Raw genomic sequence first — 16,547 nt, 5'->3', positions numbered from 1 at the left:
AAGACCAAATATGTTTTTGACCGACATCGAAGGATTACAGAACTCACTTTCTTTGCAAGCCTTCGTCACCCGTAAAAAAAACTTCTTCTAACCGATCGAAACATAATGAGCGATTCTCTATGCAATCGGTATTTAATAGAATTTTAATTTTTGTTTTTTTTTTTTAATCCGACTGAAACTTTTTTGGTGCCTTCGGTATGCCCAAAGAAGCCATTTTGCATCATTAGTTTGTCCATATAATTTTCCATACAAATTTGGCAGCTGGCCATATAAAAAAATCTGATTCTTTTGAAGGAGTTTTTTGATCGATCTGGTGTCTTCGGCAAAGTTGTAGGTATGGAGACTTAAAAAACATAAATTTTCATGTTTTTAAACACTTGCATGGCAATATCTCAGCAACTATGGGTCGTATCAACAAAGTTCAAAAAAGCAAGATATAGAGAATTTTCTCAGCTTTTCAAATATTTTTTTTTTCAAAAGTAGGCAAATATGTGCACTAATTAAAAAAACGTTACTTAATCCACCCTTAGGTGGTTGGCGCCTTCCTCACATTTAAAGGGTGCTATCCAAAATGCAAAAAGTGTGTAAATAACACTTAAGTGCTTATAAGTTTTGATAGGGTTGTCAGATCTTCAATGTTTTGGACGCGTAAGAAAGGTCTTTTGAATACCTATCCAACGATAGGTTGCATGAGAGATCCGGACAACGTTTTCATCAACATATCTGAGATCCGGCCTGCAAAAAGCGTATAAATAACACTTAAGTGCTTATAACTTTTGATAGAATTGTCAGATCTTCAATGTCTTGGACGCGTTGGAAAGGTCTTTTAAATACCTTTCTGAAAATGTATAGCATGACTTACAAAAACCACCCTTTTTACAATCTTCCGGACTATTGTTAAAATCATTTTTTAAGCATAACTTTTGAAGTACTTAACTAAGCTGCATAATTTTTGATAGCGACTTATGGGACCCCAAGACGGATCGAATGACGCTAAAACGGACAAAATCGGTTCAGCCAATGTTGAGATAATCGAGTGACAATTTTTTGATCAACATCCCACCACACACACAGACATTTGCTCAGAATTTGATTCTGAGTCGATAGGTATACATGAAGGTGGGTCTAGGAGGTCTAATTGAGAAGTTCATTTTTCTAGTGATTTTATAGCCTTTCCTCAGTAACGTGAGGAAGGCAAAAATGAAAAACAGCGACTATTTTCAAAAAAGTTACCAAAAAATGGCCTTAATTTGAAAACGGTGCTCATTATAAAAATTTCAGTAAAGTACTTTTTGATTGCAAATTTGATTTTACATCGAAAAATGAAATTAAAAAATTTTTGCGACCAATATTTCGATTTTTTGAAAAATCAGCATTGAATAAAACATTCATAACTCGGTCTTATTTTTTTTGTACTACCTGGAATTTTCTAAAAAGTTGGCATTTTATGTCCTCTAAAACATGTCAAAAAATGAAAAAAAAAAATAAAAATAGTATTTTTTTTTGCAAATGAGCATGAGCATGAGCATGGTTGACTGCCAATGAGCTGCTACTTCGTTATTGACAGATCAGCTGAAGTTAAACAATGAATCAAAAATGATCAGTGGGAGCCAACCATCCGTTCACTGTTTAACCTCTGAAGATCTCTACTTTATTAGTCAATACTGGCGCCCTCCCAAGAAGCCTGCAGTTCAACGAAAGGGAGGAATGTTAGTCCGATAGTTGAAGTTGCAGACTCATCAAGCACATAGTTTTTCGCTATATACTTGTTGATACCGCTTGAGACCGTTGAATCCACAGCATCTCCTTCAAGCATCACGTGATTAATTTTTTTTTGGGTTAGTGGGATAAGGTATTGGCTTTTCGATGCCTCCCGAGCTACGAAGCTATGGGGAGGACTTTCATAACAGACCCGTCGGCGAGCCTTCGGTGCTATGGGAAGGTCTTTCTGGTTAGCACACACAATCACTCACACACAGTTATTTTGCTCCACTATTAACTCGACGATCCAAATTGTCAGTGCGTCTTTCGATCATTATATAGAAATGGCTATTTCACCGCAAATAAATAAAACCTCTAAAAATTTAAACACAATCCACCCGACGCCGTGCCTTCCGATCAACGATGATATAGGAAGTGCTTTGAAAATCACAAAACAATAAATTAAGACACACACAATTTATGACCAAAAACACACAAAAAAATCATTCTTCACTCCGAATATTTTTTACACCACTTTTACAAATAACGCACTCACCCCATACAAATAGCGATACAAAAGCACACAAAAAAATTAACCAGAATAGTCACGACTTCACGTCCCCACTTCCAGCGCACCAATCATCAAAAAAATGAAAAAAAAAAAGAAATAAAAATAGTATTATTTTGCAAATCAAGTTTAAGTGACAAAAAGATAAATAAAAAATCATCAAAAAAGGTTTTAACGTGTATTTATTTTTTCAAAAAAACGAAACTATTGGCACTATGCCCCCCGGGGCATGGCCTTCCTCTAACGTGGGATTTCTGCTCCAGCGCCTCTGACGAGACAGGAGAAACCGGGACCGACGTTTTACTTCACCATCCAATAGAAGCTCAGTGGATAAGGCGGGAATCGAACCCGCGTCTCATAGCATCATCGGGATCGGCAGCCGAAGCCGCTACCCCTGCGCCACGAGACCCACCCATTTATTTTTTCAGTGTAGTTCTTATCCATACCTACAACTTTGCCGAAGACACCAAATCGATCCAAATATTCTTTCAAAAGATACAGATTTTTGGATTTTTCATACATCATTTTTGTATGGAGAGCTGCCAAATTTGTATGGAAAATTATATGGACAAACTAATGATGCAAAATGGCTTCTTTGAGCATACCGAAGGCACCAAAAAAGTTTCAGTCGGATTTAAAACACAAAAAAAATCGAATGACAGAAATCTGAGAGAACTGCTCTAATGTAAAAAAACTAGACAAAACAAAATACATACTACTGGTTATAAAACAGCTCATTTACCCAGAAGAAAAAGTCATGCTTTTACTCAAACAGACTCCTACTTTGAGAATGTAAACAGAACGGGATCAAAATTCGTAACAAAATTTCCATACAAATTTTAAAAATTTTGTATGGAGCGTAACACGGCCTCCGACCCCCTCCCCCTACTGCGTTACGTAATAAAAGAACGCTCCCTAGAGTCAGACTCAGCGGACAACATGGGGAAACATTTACCTAGTTGAATAATTTTTGGATTTCGTTAGGGTGGTCTCAAAGAGTTTGCCCCCGAAAATAAGATATTTTTTCAAACCGAGATACCATAAAACGGGGTGACTTTTTTAGCAAAATCAAGAGTACAAATTTAATAAGTACGGAATGCTATGGAATCATACAGACCATGGTAGAGAAGTGATCAAAGTACTTCTAGAAGTTTTTTTTTATTAAATTTTTAAAAGTTAGTTAACTTTAATTAAAGAAATGTTGATGAAATACATTATTTGAATCTTCTCAAAGTGTCACGATTTTCTCAATTAAAATAATTTTGAATCAGAAAACGAAATGCATTTTCGGATTCTTTGGACAATTTTCCACTAGGAGAAGGTAAAATAAGTTTAATAAATATCATATGTTTTGGAACTATAGTTCAAAAAGGTTTTTGCTTGGTTTTTGCATTAAAAGACTTTTTCAGTTAAACAAATTTCGTATAAAAAGCGAAAACTTTTGATTCGTGCTTTGAATTTAGTTGAAAATGCAATTAAACGAAAATTTAATAATCAAAACTAGTTTAATGAATTTCAGGCAACAATGTGACTTTTTACAATTTTAGCCTAAAATTTATATGTATTTTGTTAAGATGCTTATAAACATAGTGAAATAAAGATAATTTGGATTTTTTCTAAAAACTATATAAGCAACTTCAGCGATGGTAAATTTGACTTAAAAAGAAATTTTGAACACCTTAAATCTGATTTTAACAAGAAATCAAAGTCACACCGGAATTAAAAAAAAAGACGCAAGGACCCCATTTCATGGTCAAATTAATGACCCTGACAAAATTGGTCAAAATTATCCCATAGTTCTAGCCATTTTGAAAAAAAAAGTCCTTTAGGGGGAATATCAAATAATTAAAAAAAAAACAACTCTCAAAATTTCAACTTTTTAGATTTTTTTTAGCTTAACGATCCCATTTTATGGCCGAAATAATGACCCTGACGAAATTGGACAAAATTTTCCCAAGAGATTAACATATTTAACAAAAGAAAAAATAATATCAGATTGTGTTATGGACACTTAGAAACTTTTCCATTTGTGCGATTTGTGGTAATTTCATTTCTAAGTCAGAATACCAAACGAATAACAAATCTTGTTATTAGGACGCACGCAACTATTTTTTAAAGCACTATTGAAAAACTTTTTTTAATAGTGCATGAACCTTGTTTGGCCTACCTCTACATGTTTTAAATATAATCATCTTGAGAAAAACCTAAACAGCTGGTAAATATTTCAAAAATGAATAGAAATCCTATCTTGCACTGATCATTGAAGGTTTGGACAGCTTTCTTCAAATTTGATCGTAGATGGCGTGGATTGCGAGATAACATGTTGGTGTTTTCGACAAAGTTGACAAGCTCAACAATCAAAGAACTGTCACAAAACCACCGGCAAGGAAAGCGGAGAAGCAGAGTCCAGCGGTTCCGGCGTTCACGCCGGCGGAGTTCCCTCCACTGCCGGGCGCAGTTCCAGACGTAAAATCTAAGGATCGCCCTCGACCCGCAGGAAGCAGTCAAGAAAATACCGGCGCCGGTGCCGGTGCCACCCCTACGGCGGAAGGAGAGGAGGTGCTCTACAGTTCGACTGCGCCAGGTTCCAGACCTGCAAGACCCGCGTGGACCAATTAAGGCTCGTTAGCTACATGCTTGGCAAATATGGAGGATAATGAAAATATTTTTGTAATGTATTCTAAATTATTTTGAACCGTTCCTTGGCCCTAACCTGGTCACAGCACCTGAACGGACCTTATAAAAATAAGTTAAGAATAAAAAAAAGCCCAACAATTTTCTAGAAGACAAAAAATCCGAAAAATATTCCTGCTAAGGAAGAATTTCACAAACACCCTGATCGTGAAGCACCCTAAGTTGCTCTTTCTTATTTGCACAAACTCTTCTGTAAACATCAAATCCAATTCCACTTTATTTTGAGATTTGGACCAGTGGATATTGAGAGTAAGTGCATTAGTAGCCAAAATGCTTGACATTTTTAAATAGGTAAATGTGCTTTTACATCGAAAATTCAAATGCAAAGCAGCAGCTCTTGTGTATCATTAATCTTTCAAAATTATTCAACTAATTTATTCAATAAACATAAAAACAGCGGACAAAATGAATGTTTTGCACGAAAGAATAACGATATTTATGAATTATATTCAGAAATGTATACTTTAGTTTTTAACTTAAGAAAGTGATTTTAAAAGTTTTCTATGTTTGAAAAAATCGCACTTCCATCGCTCCAATTCTTTTATACTTTAAGAGACCTCAAGAAGCAAAATGCTTTTCAATATAGGGATGCACTTTGCGTGACGTTTCAAAAGCGTTGTTAGACATTTTTTGCATTTTTGGTTTATAAAACGGCTATACGGAACCCTTGTGAATGGGGGAATGTCATTTTGAGTAGCGCTTAATGCCTCGCTGTTTGATCTTCATAGATCCTCAAAATTCGAGCATTAAGCTGAGATATTTAATAAATACCAAAAAACTCCGTTGAGTTAAACTTTAAAACCATCATCACTGCATACCATCCTTTGCGTCCTCCTTCAAGTTAAAAATGCTCAGACATGCAAAGACATGTGCCGTTCCGTCCTCATCCTCTCTCTCACACTAACCGAAAATTCCTGCACCATAACTCCAATGTTGCTGCTGCACGTGTGCCAACACAATTCCGTCCATCCCTTGTTCCATGATACTGATGCTGCCACCGCCTCACTGCAGGAAACCCCCGAAAAACATTAAAACAAGAAGGGAACAGAAAAATGCTGAACAGCATAAATATGTCATAACGATATGCTTCCTTTATCCTCCCTCAATTTGAGAATGAGAGAGCGAGCATCGCTCTCTCACTTGCGTCGCGATAAGTGAGAGAATTGAGCAACTGTGCTACACAACACAGTCTCCAAAATGTCGCGCAACACTTTTCGCACTGCACTCGGGTTGTGTCGCAGCGCCTACTGAGTATTTTTCTCTCTCGCGCAATTCCGACGGGATTCGAACCCGACGAGATTCCGGCTCCGTACGGGCCGCCCGCTCCTCAGTAGTCTGATTGCCATCGGGTAAAACGGTTCGCGACTCGCAGGTGGGATCTGTGACGGATTTTCGTGGCGCAGATTACGACGCGTGTTGACATCGGACGCGCGTGAGTTTTTTTCTTTGGGTTTGCCCCGGTCAACCGGTGACAGTGCGGGTTCGTGAAATGTGATACTGAGGTTGGTGAAGAATCTCGTGAAGATATTTTCTTTCTAGGGAAGAGTGCACAACTGAATGGGCTAAACAAGCCAGCGGAATGCGAATCTGGCCAAACGTCAAAGTTTGTTGTTGACCGGAAGAGAGAATTTTTGGTTGTGCAACCCCAACAGGCATTGTCAAGTGGTCGTAAAGCAATAGAAGAAGAAGCAGCTTGTTGCAACGGCCAACGATTGACCAATCGCGTACAAGAAAGCGGTGAAGAAAGTCAAGTGGTGTAAGCCGACAAAGGAAACGGCTCGGAATCTGTGTCAAACGGAACATGATTTTCGGCGGTGCAACGCCGAACAAGAAGCAGAAGAAGAGCACGTGTGACTGACGCGTGGGAGTCGTTGATGGTTCGGAGATTCTAAGCCGGGCTTTTTTCGGTGCTGCGACGACGTATTGTTATGCTAATATTGTGTTTAACAAATTTCACGATGCAATAAAGTGTTTTAGTGCGGTGGTTCTGCGGTGGTGTCCGCAGTGAAGAGAGATAGGTGTTACGAGCAGATCTAAATCGTTTCGATTGTTCTCAAGAGCAGTGCAGTGTAGTGAGGAACCCCGAATTGAAGGGCCGGAAATTGAAGTATCAGCCGACACACTAGTTCTTCTCGTACGTCGACAGCAAAGTGAGTGAGCGTTTTTTATCAAAATATTAAATCTGGTACTCTTGAGCTGTGCAGTTGTGTTGTACAACATGCATTCAAGTGTCGGTTGGGAGTGTTGTTTCTTTCGCTTGGATCCGCACACAGAGTATATGGATCCGCTGTCAATCTTCTTCTCGGAGGGTAGTTCTGGGGGGTCTTTGGTGGGAATCTGTGTCAGTGCAACTCATGGGACTTTCTTGTGTGCGTTTATCAGGCAGACTCATGTCGAGCTGATGAACAAGTGTGATTTATGAGCAGTTTTGTGATGTTGTTCTTTGGTGTAGTTCGTGGTGATCTCGTCGGTCGTTGTTGTCGCCGCGGCTTTCTTTCTGTTATTAAAGATTAAAGGTTGAGGCGTTTGAAGAAAAGGGAAGCTATTGCTTCTGAATCTCGCTGATTCTGTTGTAGTTGATGAGTTACAAGTTGGCAGCCGGTGGTCGGTGAGACCACTGCACTAAGAGAATGTTTTTGCGGGATTGGATTTTGGGAGCGAGAAATTTCGGTGACGGAATGTTATTTGTAGAATGTCACGGTGACGAATTTATTGTTTAAGCGCTCTGTAATGAGATTAGAGACGAAGGAATGCTGCTATTTGAGTGACTAATTTAAGGGAAACTAATTATACAACAACTCAATTCGTGTGATTAAGAAGAACAATCTACTGCTGCAATAAAGCAAAATGATGCGGAAGCCGATTTGCGATTTGAAAATTTCTGAGTTGGTCAACAAACACCATATAAGTAAAAGCCATGCTCTCTGTATCAATGTTTTGGGGTGTTTTGGAATGGTAATGAGCAGAGCTTTCGTATGCACTTGTATGAAAAATATTGTTCCATACAAACTTTAGCCATAAAACAGAAATGTTTTTTTATAAAATCATTTTTGAAGGCAAGCGCCCGCTCTATCGAAAAACTGACAAATTCATTCGAAAGCTGAGACGGACTAGGTTGCTGGCTTATGGGATTGTTCAATACTTGACCTCAGTCTTCACAATCGGCATAACTGTTTGACTGCGATAACGAGCATGGTGCGAACCAAACGTAGGGCCAATAATGATAGAAAATATTGCTCCATGTTTAGAGGAAAAAACATAGCATCTGGAGAAGATCTTCGAAATTAACCAAAGTGACTGTACAATTGCGTTATAAAATCGATAAATTCGGTAAATCGAAAAATCGATAATTGAGTATATTGGCTCCAGTTGCCGAGTACAAGTATACAACTTTGTTGCGACACCTTCCTTGTATTATTCTGAGGAAACAGAAAGAAATTGATAAAATACCAGAGGTTTTATCTGTTGAAAGTGTTGACACGAGTGATGATTGTGAAAATAAACTGATTGATATCTTGACAATTTTTGGGAGCAGTAAAAATTTGAAGAAGTTATTCAAGGTAGATTCTGATTTTTTATGACTCCCATTCTTTAAAGATCAACTTGAAGTCTTTCGAACTATTTCAAAGTGGAACAAATTCCTTTTGCTGACTTTGTTTGCGGGGACTTGGAGTAGAAATCGATTGATTGAACAATTTGAATGCAGTAAGTATTATTTATTGCAACTGCCTAACCCAGAGCCATCCGTCTCCGCCAAAGAGCGAGAGGCTCACCAGAATGGAGCACACTCATGCCTGGTGTTCGGGATACCATCAGCATACCGACGTATCCTGGAAGAGAAATTCGACAAAAACGTTAGTTACATGGCACCATTAAGTTAGCAAGAGTTATTCGAAAGCTTTGCGATGCAGCACCCTATATTGCCAATTGGATTTTCTACGTTAGCCAAGCTCCGTCCAATAGAGTGTATATTAGTTGGTGGATCAGAGACGCATACAGTTTTTGTTTGTATGCGTCATGAAAATGTGGACTGGAGTTTGAGAGCTATCCGGTATATTCCACTCGTGAGAAATCCATCAATTCATCAGTTGATTGAGAAGTATTTGGTCTATTGCCCTTCAAGTTCAGAATGCTTTGTCTTAAATTAAGAAATTTGTCTTAATTGTGAATTTTGTTCGAGTGAGTTTATAGAAAAACTACTAAACGAAATTTTTGACTATCCCCTCACCGTTGTTTTCAAAAACTTTATCAATATTTTAAATCAGAACTTTCACATATCAGTAAAGTTCGCATTTGTACACGGATAAAAATCTTGTAGGCATATCCGGTAACTTAAGAGCGAGTCCACGAGCAAAGCATACCCATCTCGCATCGACCTCACCAATTTGCCTGAAATTTTCAGGGGTTGTTTGTACATATAAAACTAGCATCTGGCCAAAATATGAGCACTCTAGGTCAACGGGAAGTGGGGCAAATCGGGACACAAAGTTTTAAGGTTCAGAAACGTAAAAAATCTTAAAATTGCTATAACTTAGGCAAAATTCAACTCAATTTCAAAATTCAAAATGCATCTGAAAGGGCTTGAAAAATGCAACAAAATGCAGGGTAGAGCATCCTTATTGGTTAAATCTAAAGGGAGTTATTGGCATTTTAGTGAAAAAATAGCATAATTTTCAAACTCAAATAAATAAGTGTTCCTGCAGCTTGTAGGGGATATCTGGGACTACCATCCGAGACTGAGAACACTTTGGGTAAGGCAGTTTAACATATTAAATAAACACTTTTACTTTTAGTGATTTTTTTGGTTGTAAATTTTTGCTCGGGGGACCCCTTAGATCCCATTTTCTGGTGATAATTTTATCATATTCGTGTTCCTGAGACAATTTCACAATAGAAACATGCATAAAAATATTTATTTTGATCCATTTTAACCCTTTAAAAAATAAAAGTTTAAAAAATTTATTAAGCTGCTTTTTTCTGGTGTCATCTAGTATCCTTGGAAACGAGCTTAATTTTCAATAAATGTGAAGACGGCGCTTGTTGGTCTCAATTTTGTCATATTCGGAATCCTCAGAAAATTTTATATTAGATTGAGGTTTTGGAATTTTGAATTTGATTGAAAAAAATGCCATTTAGAATTAATTAAAATATTATTTAGAATTTTGTCGGATTAGGGGTAAAACAAGTTTTCGCCTACTTGATACAGCATTTGACGTATTGATCATAGGGTAAATAAGATCTATTTATTTTTTCAAAAGTGTTTTATTTAATTATTTTTTAAATCAAAATTACAACTCCAATACTTCTAACTTACGTGAAATTGACCGAGGATTCCAAATATGATAAAATTGAGACCGAAATGTGCCGTCTTCTTGGCCTTCAGGGCAAAAACTAACGTTGTAAAATGTTTGTTCTAGAAAAATCGTAAAACTATGAGAAAAACTGCGATTGGCCAAAAAGTTAATACCGTAGGCTTATAGTCCATGAAATTCCCTATCTTTTGACCTATGGGAGTATGGATGTTATGGGCTGTTGCAAAAAGATATTAAGGTTTAAAAAAAATCCATTTTTAACAGTAATTTGCAAAAGCTATGAGAAAAAGTTTAACCAATCCTGGATGTCTATAGCACAATTTGAAGGGCTTCGAAAGACCTTTCGAATGCATCTAAGAGAGTTGGAATTGATGAAGTTTTACGTAAATGCGAGCAATTTTAAGATTTTTCATGTGTTTTGGACCTCAAACTTCAATGCCCGTTTTACCCCACTTCCCTTTGTTGTTGAGGGCTCATATTTGACATGAGTTCATCTCATGCAAACAAACGCTGAAAGTTTCATCCAAATCGGAGCACCTCGATACCACCTCTAGAACAAACCGAGCAGAATCTACAAATACTGCCTCTTAAAGAGTGCGGGGTATTGCGATCATCTTTTGCGATTTTCCATTTTCCATTGCGATATTTTTTGTATGGGCAATTTTCTGCAAAAGACAATTTTCCAAAATGGCACTGCAAGGATATCTTTATGCTACGACTCGATGCGCAGGATTCAGTTTGTTCAAGATTTTGTTTAACTGAACTGAGTTGTCCTTATCAAGTTTGGCTGGTTTTATGAAGGCTTTGGACAATTTTTTTTCTTATTTTTTACGTCAAATTCGAGTTCTGCGACCAACCCTTTTAGTCAAATCTAAATAGTTGATTATGGAATTACAAAATGCAATTTTTTAAAGATATCATCACCACCATTTTGGATTTAAAATTACTAAATCACTTTAAAGTAGTTTAGGAGTTATACTCAAGCTTGACGGCAAAACAAAAAGACGACTAATAAAATTGTTAGTTATTCGATTATCGGAAGTGAACTTCTGACAAGGCCGGATAATAGAGTCTGGACTATATTTTGATTTTCAACTAAATGCATTTTTTGCTGTCGTGCTATCTTGCCATTTGTTACTTTTTGACGTTCCGAGAAAAACGCATTTGAATGAGAGCACGCAATGTAAACAATAACATACACGTTTTGTTTGGTTGACCATTCTGTGCATTGTCCTGAAGTTTGGTTGAATTTGGTTGCCGAGGTCCCAAGTTTTAATAACAAATGTTTACGGTAGTCGATCTCTTACTTGTGTCAAACGCGTTCTGACCTGAAATTTCTTTGGGCATTTGTCGCAATTGCATTAATTTTCAGGCTGTGTCAAGTTAGCACGAGACGACAGTTTTCGGTTTTAATTCAATATCTTAGGATTGAAATCGAATTTTGGATATCTGTGTAGGCTAAAAGACGAGGCATTATGAGCTGCACAAAATGGCGTTCTTTACTCAATTTGGCACAACATTGACGTACGACAAGTTAGCACGACAGCGACGAAATGTGAAAAATATGCAACTGTATTAAGCGGCACGTTGCTATTTAGATTTGTTCATTAGAAATATGTACTCTACTCAAGATGTTTTCCTTATCTACATCATTTGTCACAGTCGGAGTTTTTGTTGGATTTGGTGGAGTCAGTTTTTTTTGAAAGGCAGTTAGAGTAACAAAATTTCAGAATCCGGAGTTCGAACCCTTTTATTCCGCAGACTTGGACAATATTCAAAATTTAAGTGAAGCCGGAATAAAACGCTCGAAAAAAAACTCGGAATTTTTTGAACGTTTAATTGTGGAAATGATGCTTCATTGATCGCTACTTCCCTGAACCTGGTCAGGCGGGTATGCACGTTGCCCAGAACCGCGTGCGCCATTCGGGGAAATGCATGCTTTGTTCGGGGAAATGATTTTCGGATAAATGACATTTCGGGAAAGTGTCTTTTCGGAGATGTGGCATTCGGGGAAATGTTTTTTTGGGAGTGTGGGTTTCGGGGAAATGTAATAGATTCTTTTGTTATATGTTGCTTTTGATTGTTAAGCTGGAATATAACCACAAACATGCCCTAAAGTGATTTAGATTTTTTTATATCCAAGATGGTCGTATTGACATGCTGAGAAAATATATTAGGTATTCCTAAAGGCAATCATCGCAGAACTCGAATTTGATTTTAACAAACAAACAAAAATCGAAAAAAACTTTTTTTGTTTTTGTTCAGGATTCCCATTCAAATCTTTGGATAAATCAACTTCGGATATTAGAAATTTCGGATCGAGTCTTGATTTTATGTGTTTTTATGTGTGTATTGTGCAAATGAAATCTTTTTTTTAAAACACATATTAAACTGAAGTTATGACCTTTTGAATGGATTTCTGGGGGATGGCATTCTGGAGATTGGAATCCTGGGAAATGGAAATAAATTATTAAATATGAACTATAATTTGGGTTCATGTTCTCAAAACTTTAATAAAATGTATATTGACTTTATTGATACATGTCAGCAAACTAACTCTTCAAAAACACTTCCATTCTTCCTACTTCGCCGTCTGACCACCTTAAATGATTGTGATGATCAGCAACATTACCGAAGTAATTTCCCGAAACAAACTGAATCTATTATTCATGTTGAACACACACACACACACTCTCACAAATGTTCGTGCTCTTCTTCAAAAAACACAACATAAAACATTTCGGCCGACTATAACAAACCCAGACAGGCCGATGACGACGGGCAGGACCAAAAGTTTCACTCACTCACTAATCTCAAGGGACTCGGTGTGAAGGTGTGTGTGTGAGCGTAAGTGTGCCGCAAAACAAAACACAGACAAAAATCTAATTTCGTACTACCTAGTCGTTGGTTTCGCAACTGCACACCAACACACTCACCACACTCACAGCTCTTCTTCTTCTGGTGAGAACAACTTCCTCAAACTCTGTGTGTGATGGCTTCACAGAACATGAAAGAGAAGAATAGAGTGTCAGTGGGGAAAAGTTTTGTTGATTTTTTTGCCTGTCGGGGAGTCTGGGCGAAATTATACTGCAGGGATTCTTATGATTAATCCCTTGAAATTCTTCAATTCTTCAATTCTTCAATTCTGTAAATTCTTCAATTCTTCAATTCTTCAATTCTTCAATTTTTCAATTCTTCAATTCTTCAATTCTTCAATTCTTCAATTCTTCAATGCTTCAATTCTTCAATTATTCAATTCTTCAATTATTCAATTCTTCAATTCTGGAATTCTGGAATTCTGGAATTCTGGAATTCTTCAATTCTTCAATTCTTCAATTCTTCAATGCTTCAATTGGGTCCTAAAATGAAGCTTAGATTGCTGATATTATTGTTTACAGCGATAAAGCTTACTTTTCTGAGTACAATGACCCTTTGTACGACCACAAAGAGTTGAAAATGGATTTTTAAATCAATTTTGAAAAATTAACCGCGCGGTCCTTCTTGACAGAAAAGCTCCTACTTGACAGCTCGTTCCAAGGGGACCATAGTAGATCCATCGAAAAAATGTTGTCCTGTCAAAAAAAAATTTGCGTTAAAATGAAAAAAAGTGATTAGAAATGGTTTTTAATCGTGTTTTTTACCGTTGTACATAAAAATTGACATAGGGCTTTAGTACCCAATTCTTCAATTATTCAATTCTTCAATTCTTCAATTCTGGAATTCTGGAATTCTGGAATTCTGGAATTCTGGAATTCTTCAATTCTTCAATTCTTCAATTCTTCAATTCTTCAATTCTTCAATTCTTCAATTCTTCAATTCTTCAATTCTTCAATTCTTCAATTCTTCAATTCTTCAATTCTTCAATTCTTCAATTCTTCAATTCTTCAATTCTTCAATTCTTCAATTCTTCAATTCTTCAACTCTTCAATTCTTCAATTCTTCAATTCTTCAATTCTTCAATTCTTCAATTCTTCAATTCATCAATTCTTCAATTCTTCAATTCTTCAATTCTGGAATTCTGGAATTCTTCAATTCTTCAATTCTTCAATTATTATTATTCAATTCTTCGGTTATTCAATTCTTCAATTCTTCAATTCTTCAATTGTTTTTTCTACTATTTGTTTGAGAACCCCTGTTCCTAAAAAAAATGTGTTCATTTTTCGTGCACAAGATCTTCTCTTTTCACCGGAGGGACTTTCGCCCCCCTTCCCCCCCCAAGAACAGAGCAATGGCACTGATGAGAATTGTCACCTTTGTTCAGAAAAATCTGGCTTCCTCACAGAAATAACTATTCTAGTTGTTTTATACCGCTCACTAAAATTTTAAATCGCTCCCTTTCACCAACAGCTCTGCTGCTGGTCTTTCTGGTTCTTCAATTTGCCCTCGATTCAAGGTCCAAGGCGCACTCCCCCACAACTGGGTCATTTCCGTATCTTTTTCCCAGTCCCAGACACTGCGAGCTCCAAGTTTTTCGGAACCGCAAAAAGACCCGAGAACCGTCTGCCGGAATAATGTTGCCAGCAAAGCGCAAAACTCGGGCGAATGGCCATAATAAGTGTTGTTTGCGTGATGTGGTGAAGCTGAAATAAATAACCAGAGAGCGAGCAGCGGGAAAAGTTCACACTTTTCCGGCATGGGGAAAATGTGCTCGCTCTCTCTCACTCTCACACGGACACACACTCGAAAAAGTTGGGGGTGAAAAGTGGTTTAGTGAAAAAAAAAAAAAGAAAGTTAGGGACATATAAATGCGATGCAACGTCTGTTCCGGGTGTCCTATTTCTTGTGGAGAATGTTGGAACTTTAAAGGGAGTTTCTGAGCATATGGTGCAGTTCCTGGTAGTGTTTCAGGTCATTTAAATGCACTTTGATATTCCATTAGAATTGCAAGAAAAACGTGTTTCTGTCAATTTTAGGCCAATTATTTTTTTCAATTTTGAATGTTTTTATTAACTTTCGAAACAGCAAACAAAAAAAATTATACTTGTAGTAAAGAGTGTTGTCAATAGAACTTTTTGCAATTCCGTCGTGAAACTACTTACTTTTCCTGTCATTCTTGAACGACGAAATAGCCTATTTTTCTGTACCAAAAATAACAGAATCGAATAGCAACACTTTTCAAAAAAAAATGCTGAAAAGTAGCACTTTCAAACATTTTTTGATTTAAACGGTTTATTAACAAAATACATGAAAATTTGACATAAAATTTCACTCAGTGTTTGTTTTTTGAAATTGCAAAAAATGTTGTATGGAACTCGTTGCAAAACTTGATTTTTTCAGCACTCTTCGTATTTATGTACGACTCGTGCTGAAAAAATCCTCTTTTTGCAACTTGTTGCCTAAACTACTATTTCAGCACTGTAAAGTGTGTCTAAAAATGAAACTGCATGATCCCAAGGTAAAGTCATAATGTCCAAAAAAAATGGCTTTGAATTTTCGCAAATTAAGGAAACTAATGTTTCCGGTAATGGACATGACTGGACATTTCTCAATTAAAAAACCTTTATCGTCTCATCAACATTAATATGAGCAATTCTCCAAAAAAACCGTAAAATGATTTTATTTGTATTCTTTATTTGTCATTAGTTCGCCCATACAAGGTTGCTTACAATTTTGATAGTTGTATGGCCCAATCTCGCTCTCCAGATCTATTGTGACGATTTGATAAATGTGTCTTTTGGAAAAATTGAAATTCCATTTCCAATTTGAATTTTTCTCTTTTGAAAAACTATTGTGAAAATGTTGGAATCAAGACTTGAATTTCAAAAAGGCCAAATATTAAGAGGCAGTATTTGTAAACTCTGCTCGGTTTGTTGTAGAGGTCATGTCGTGCCAAATATGAGCCCTCTACGACAAAGGGAAGTGGGGTAAAACGGGTTTTGAAGTTTGAGGTCCAAATTACATTTAAAATCTTTAAATTGCTCGCAACACTTCATCAATTCCAACTCTCTTAGTTGCATTCGAAAGGTCTTTTGAAGCACTTCAAAATGTGCCACAGACATCCAGGATTGGTTTGACTTTTTCTTATAGCTTTTGCAAATTACTGTTTAAAATTGATTTTTTTTGAAACCCTAATATCTTTTTGCAACAGCCTCCAACACCCATACTCCCATTGGTCAAAAGTTAGAGAATTTCATGGATTATAAGCCTACGGTATTAACCAATCGCATCGTTTTTCTCATAGTTTTTCGATTTTTCTAAAGCAAACATTTTACAACGTTAGTTGTTGCCCTGTAGGCTTCCATAGTGGCACTTTTAGGTCTCAATTTTTACAT

General features: G+C 36.8%; 1 protein-coding gene across 1 annotated transcript in view; it reads left to right on the top strand.

Moving 5' to 3' along the window:
* Positions 1-6,306: 6,306 nt before the first annotated feature.
* The window catches only part of LOC6049887 (nyctalopin), a 312,902-nt gene continuing 302,661 nt past the window's right edge, over positions 6,307-16,547 (top strand). The window contains exon 1 of the mRNA XM_038252989.1: positions 6,307-7,113. The gene's annotated coding sequence lies outside the window, so the exon portion shown is untranslated. The remainder of the gene's footprint in view (positions 7,114-16,547) is intronic.

The sequence above is a fragment of the Culex quinquefasciatus genome, chromosome 2 (assembly GCF_015732765.1).
Source record: "Culex quinquefasciatus strain JHB chromosome 2, VPISU_Cqui_1.0_pri_paternal, whole genome shotgun sequence".
NCBI classification, from domain to species: Eukaryota; Metazoa; Arthropoda; class Insecta; order Diptera; family Culicidae; genus Culex; species Culex quinquefasciatus.
The sequence above is the reverse complement of the archived record's forward strand: the minus strand, read 5'-3'. Positions and strand labels throughout refer to the sequence as shown.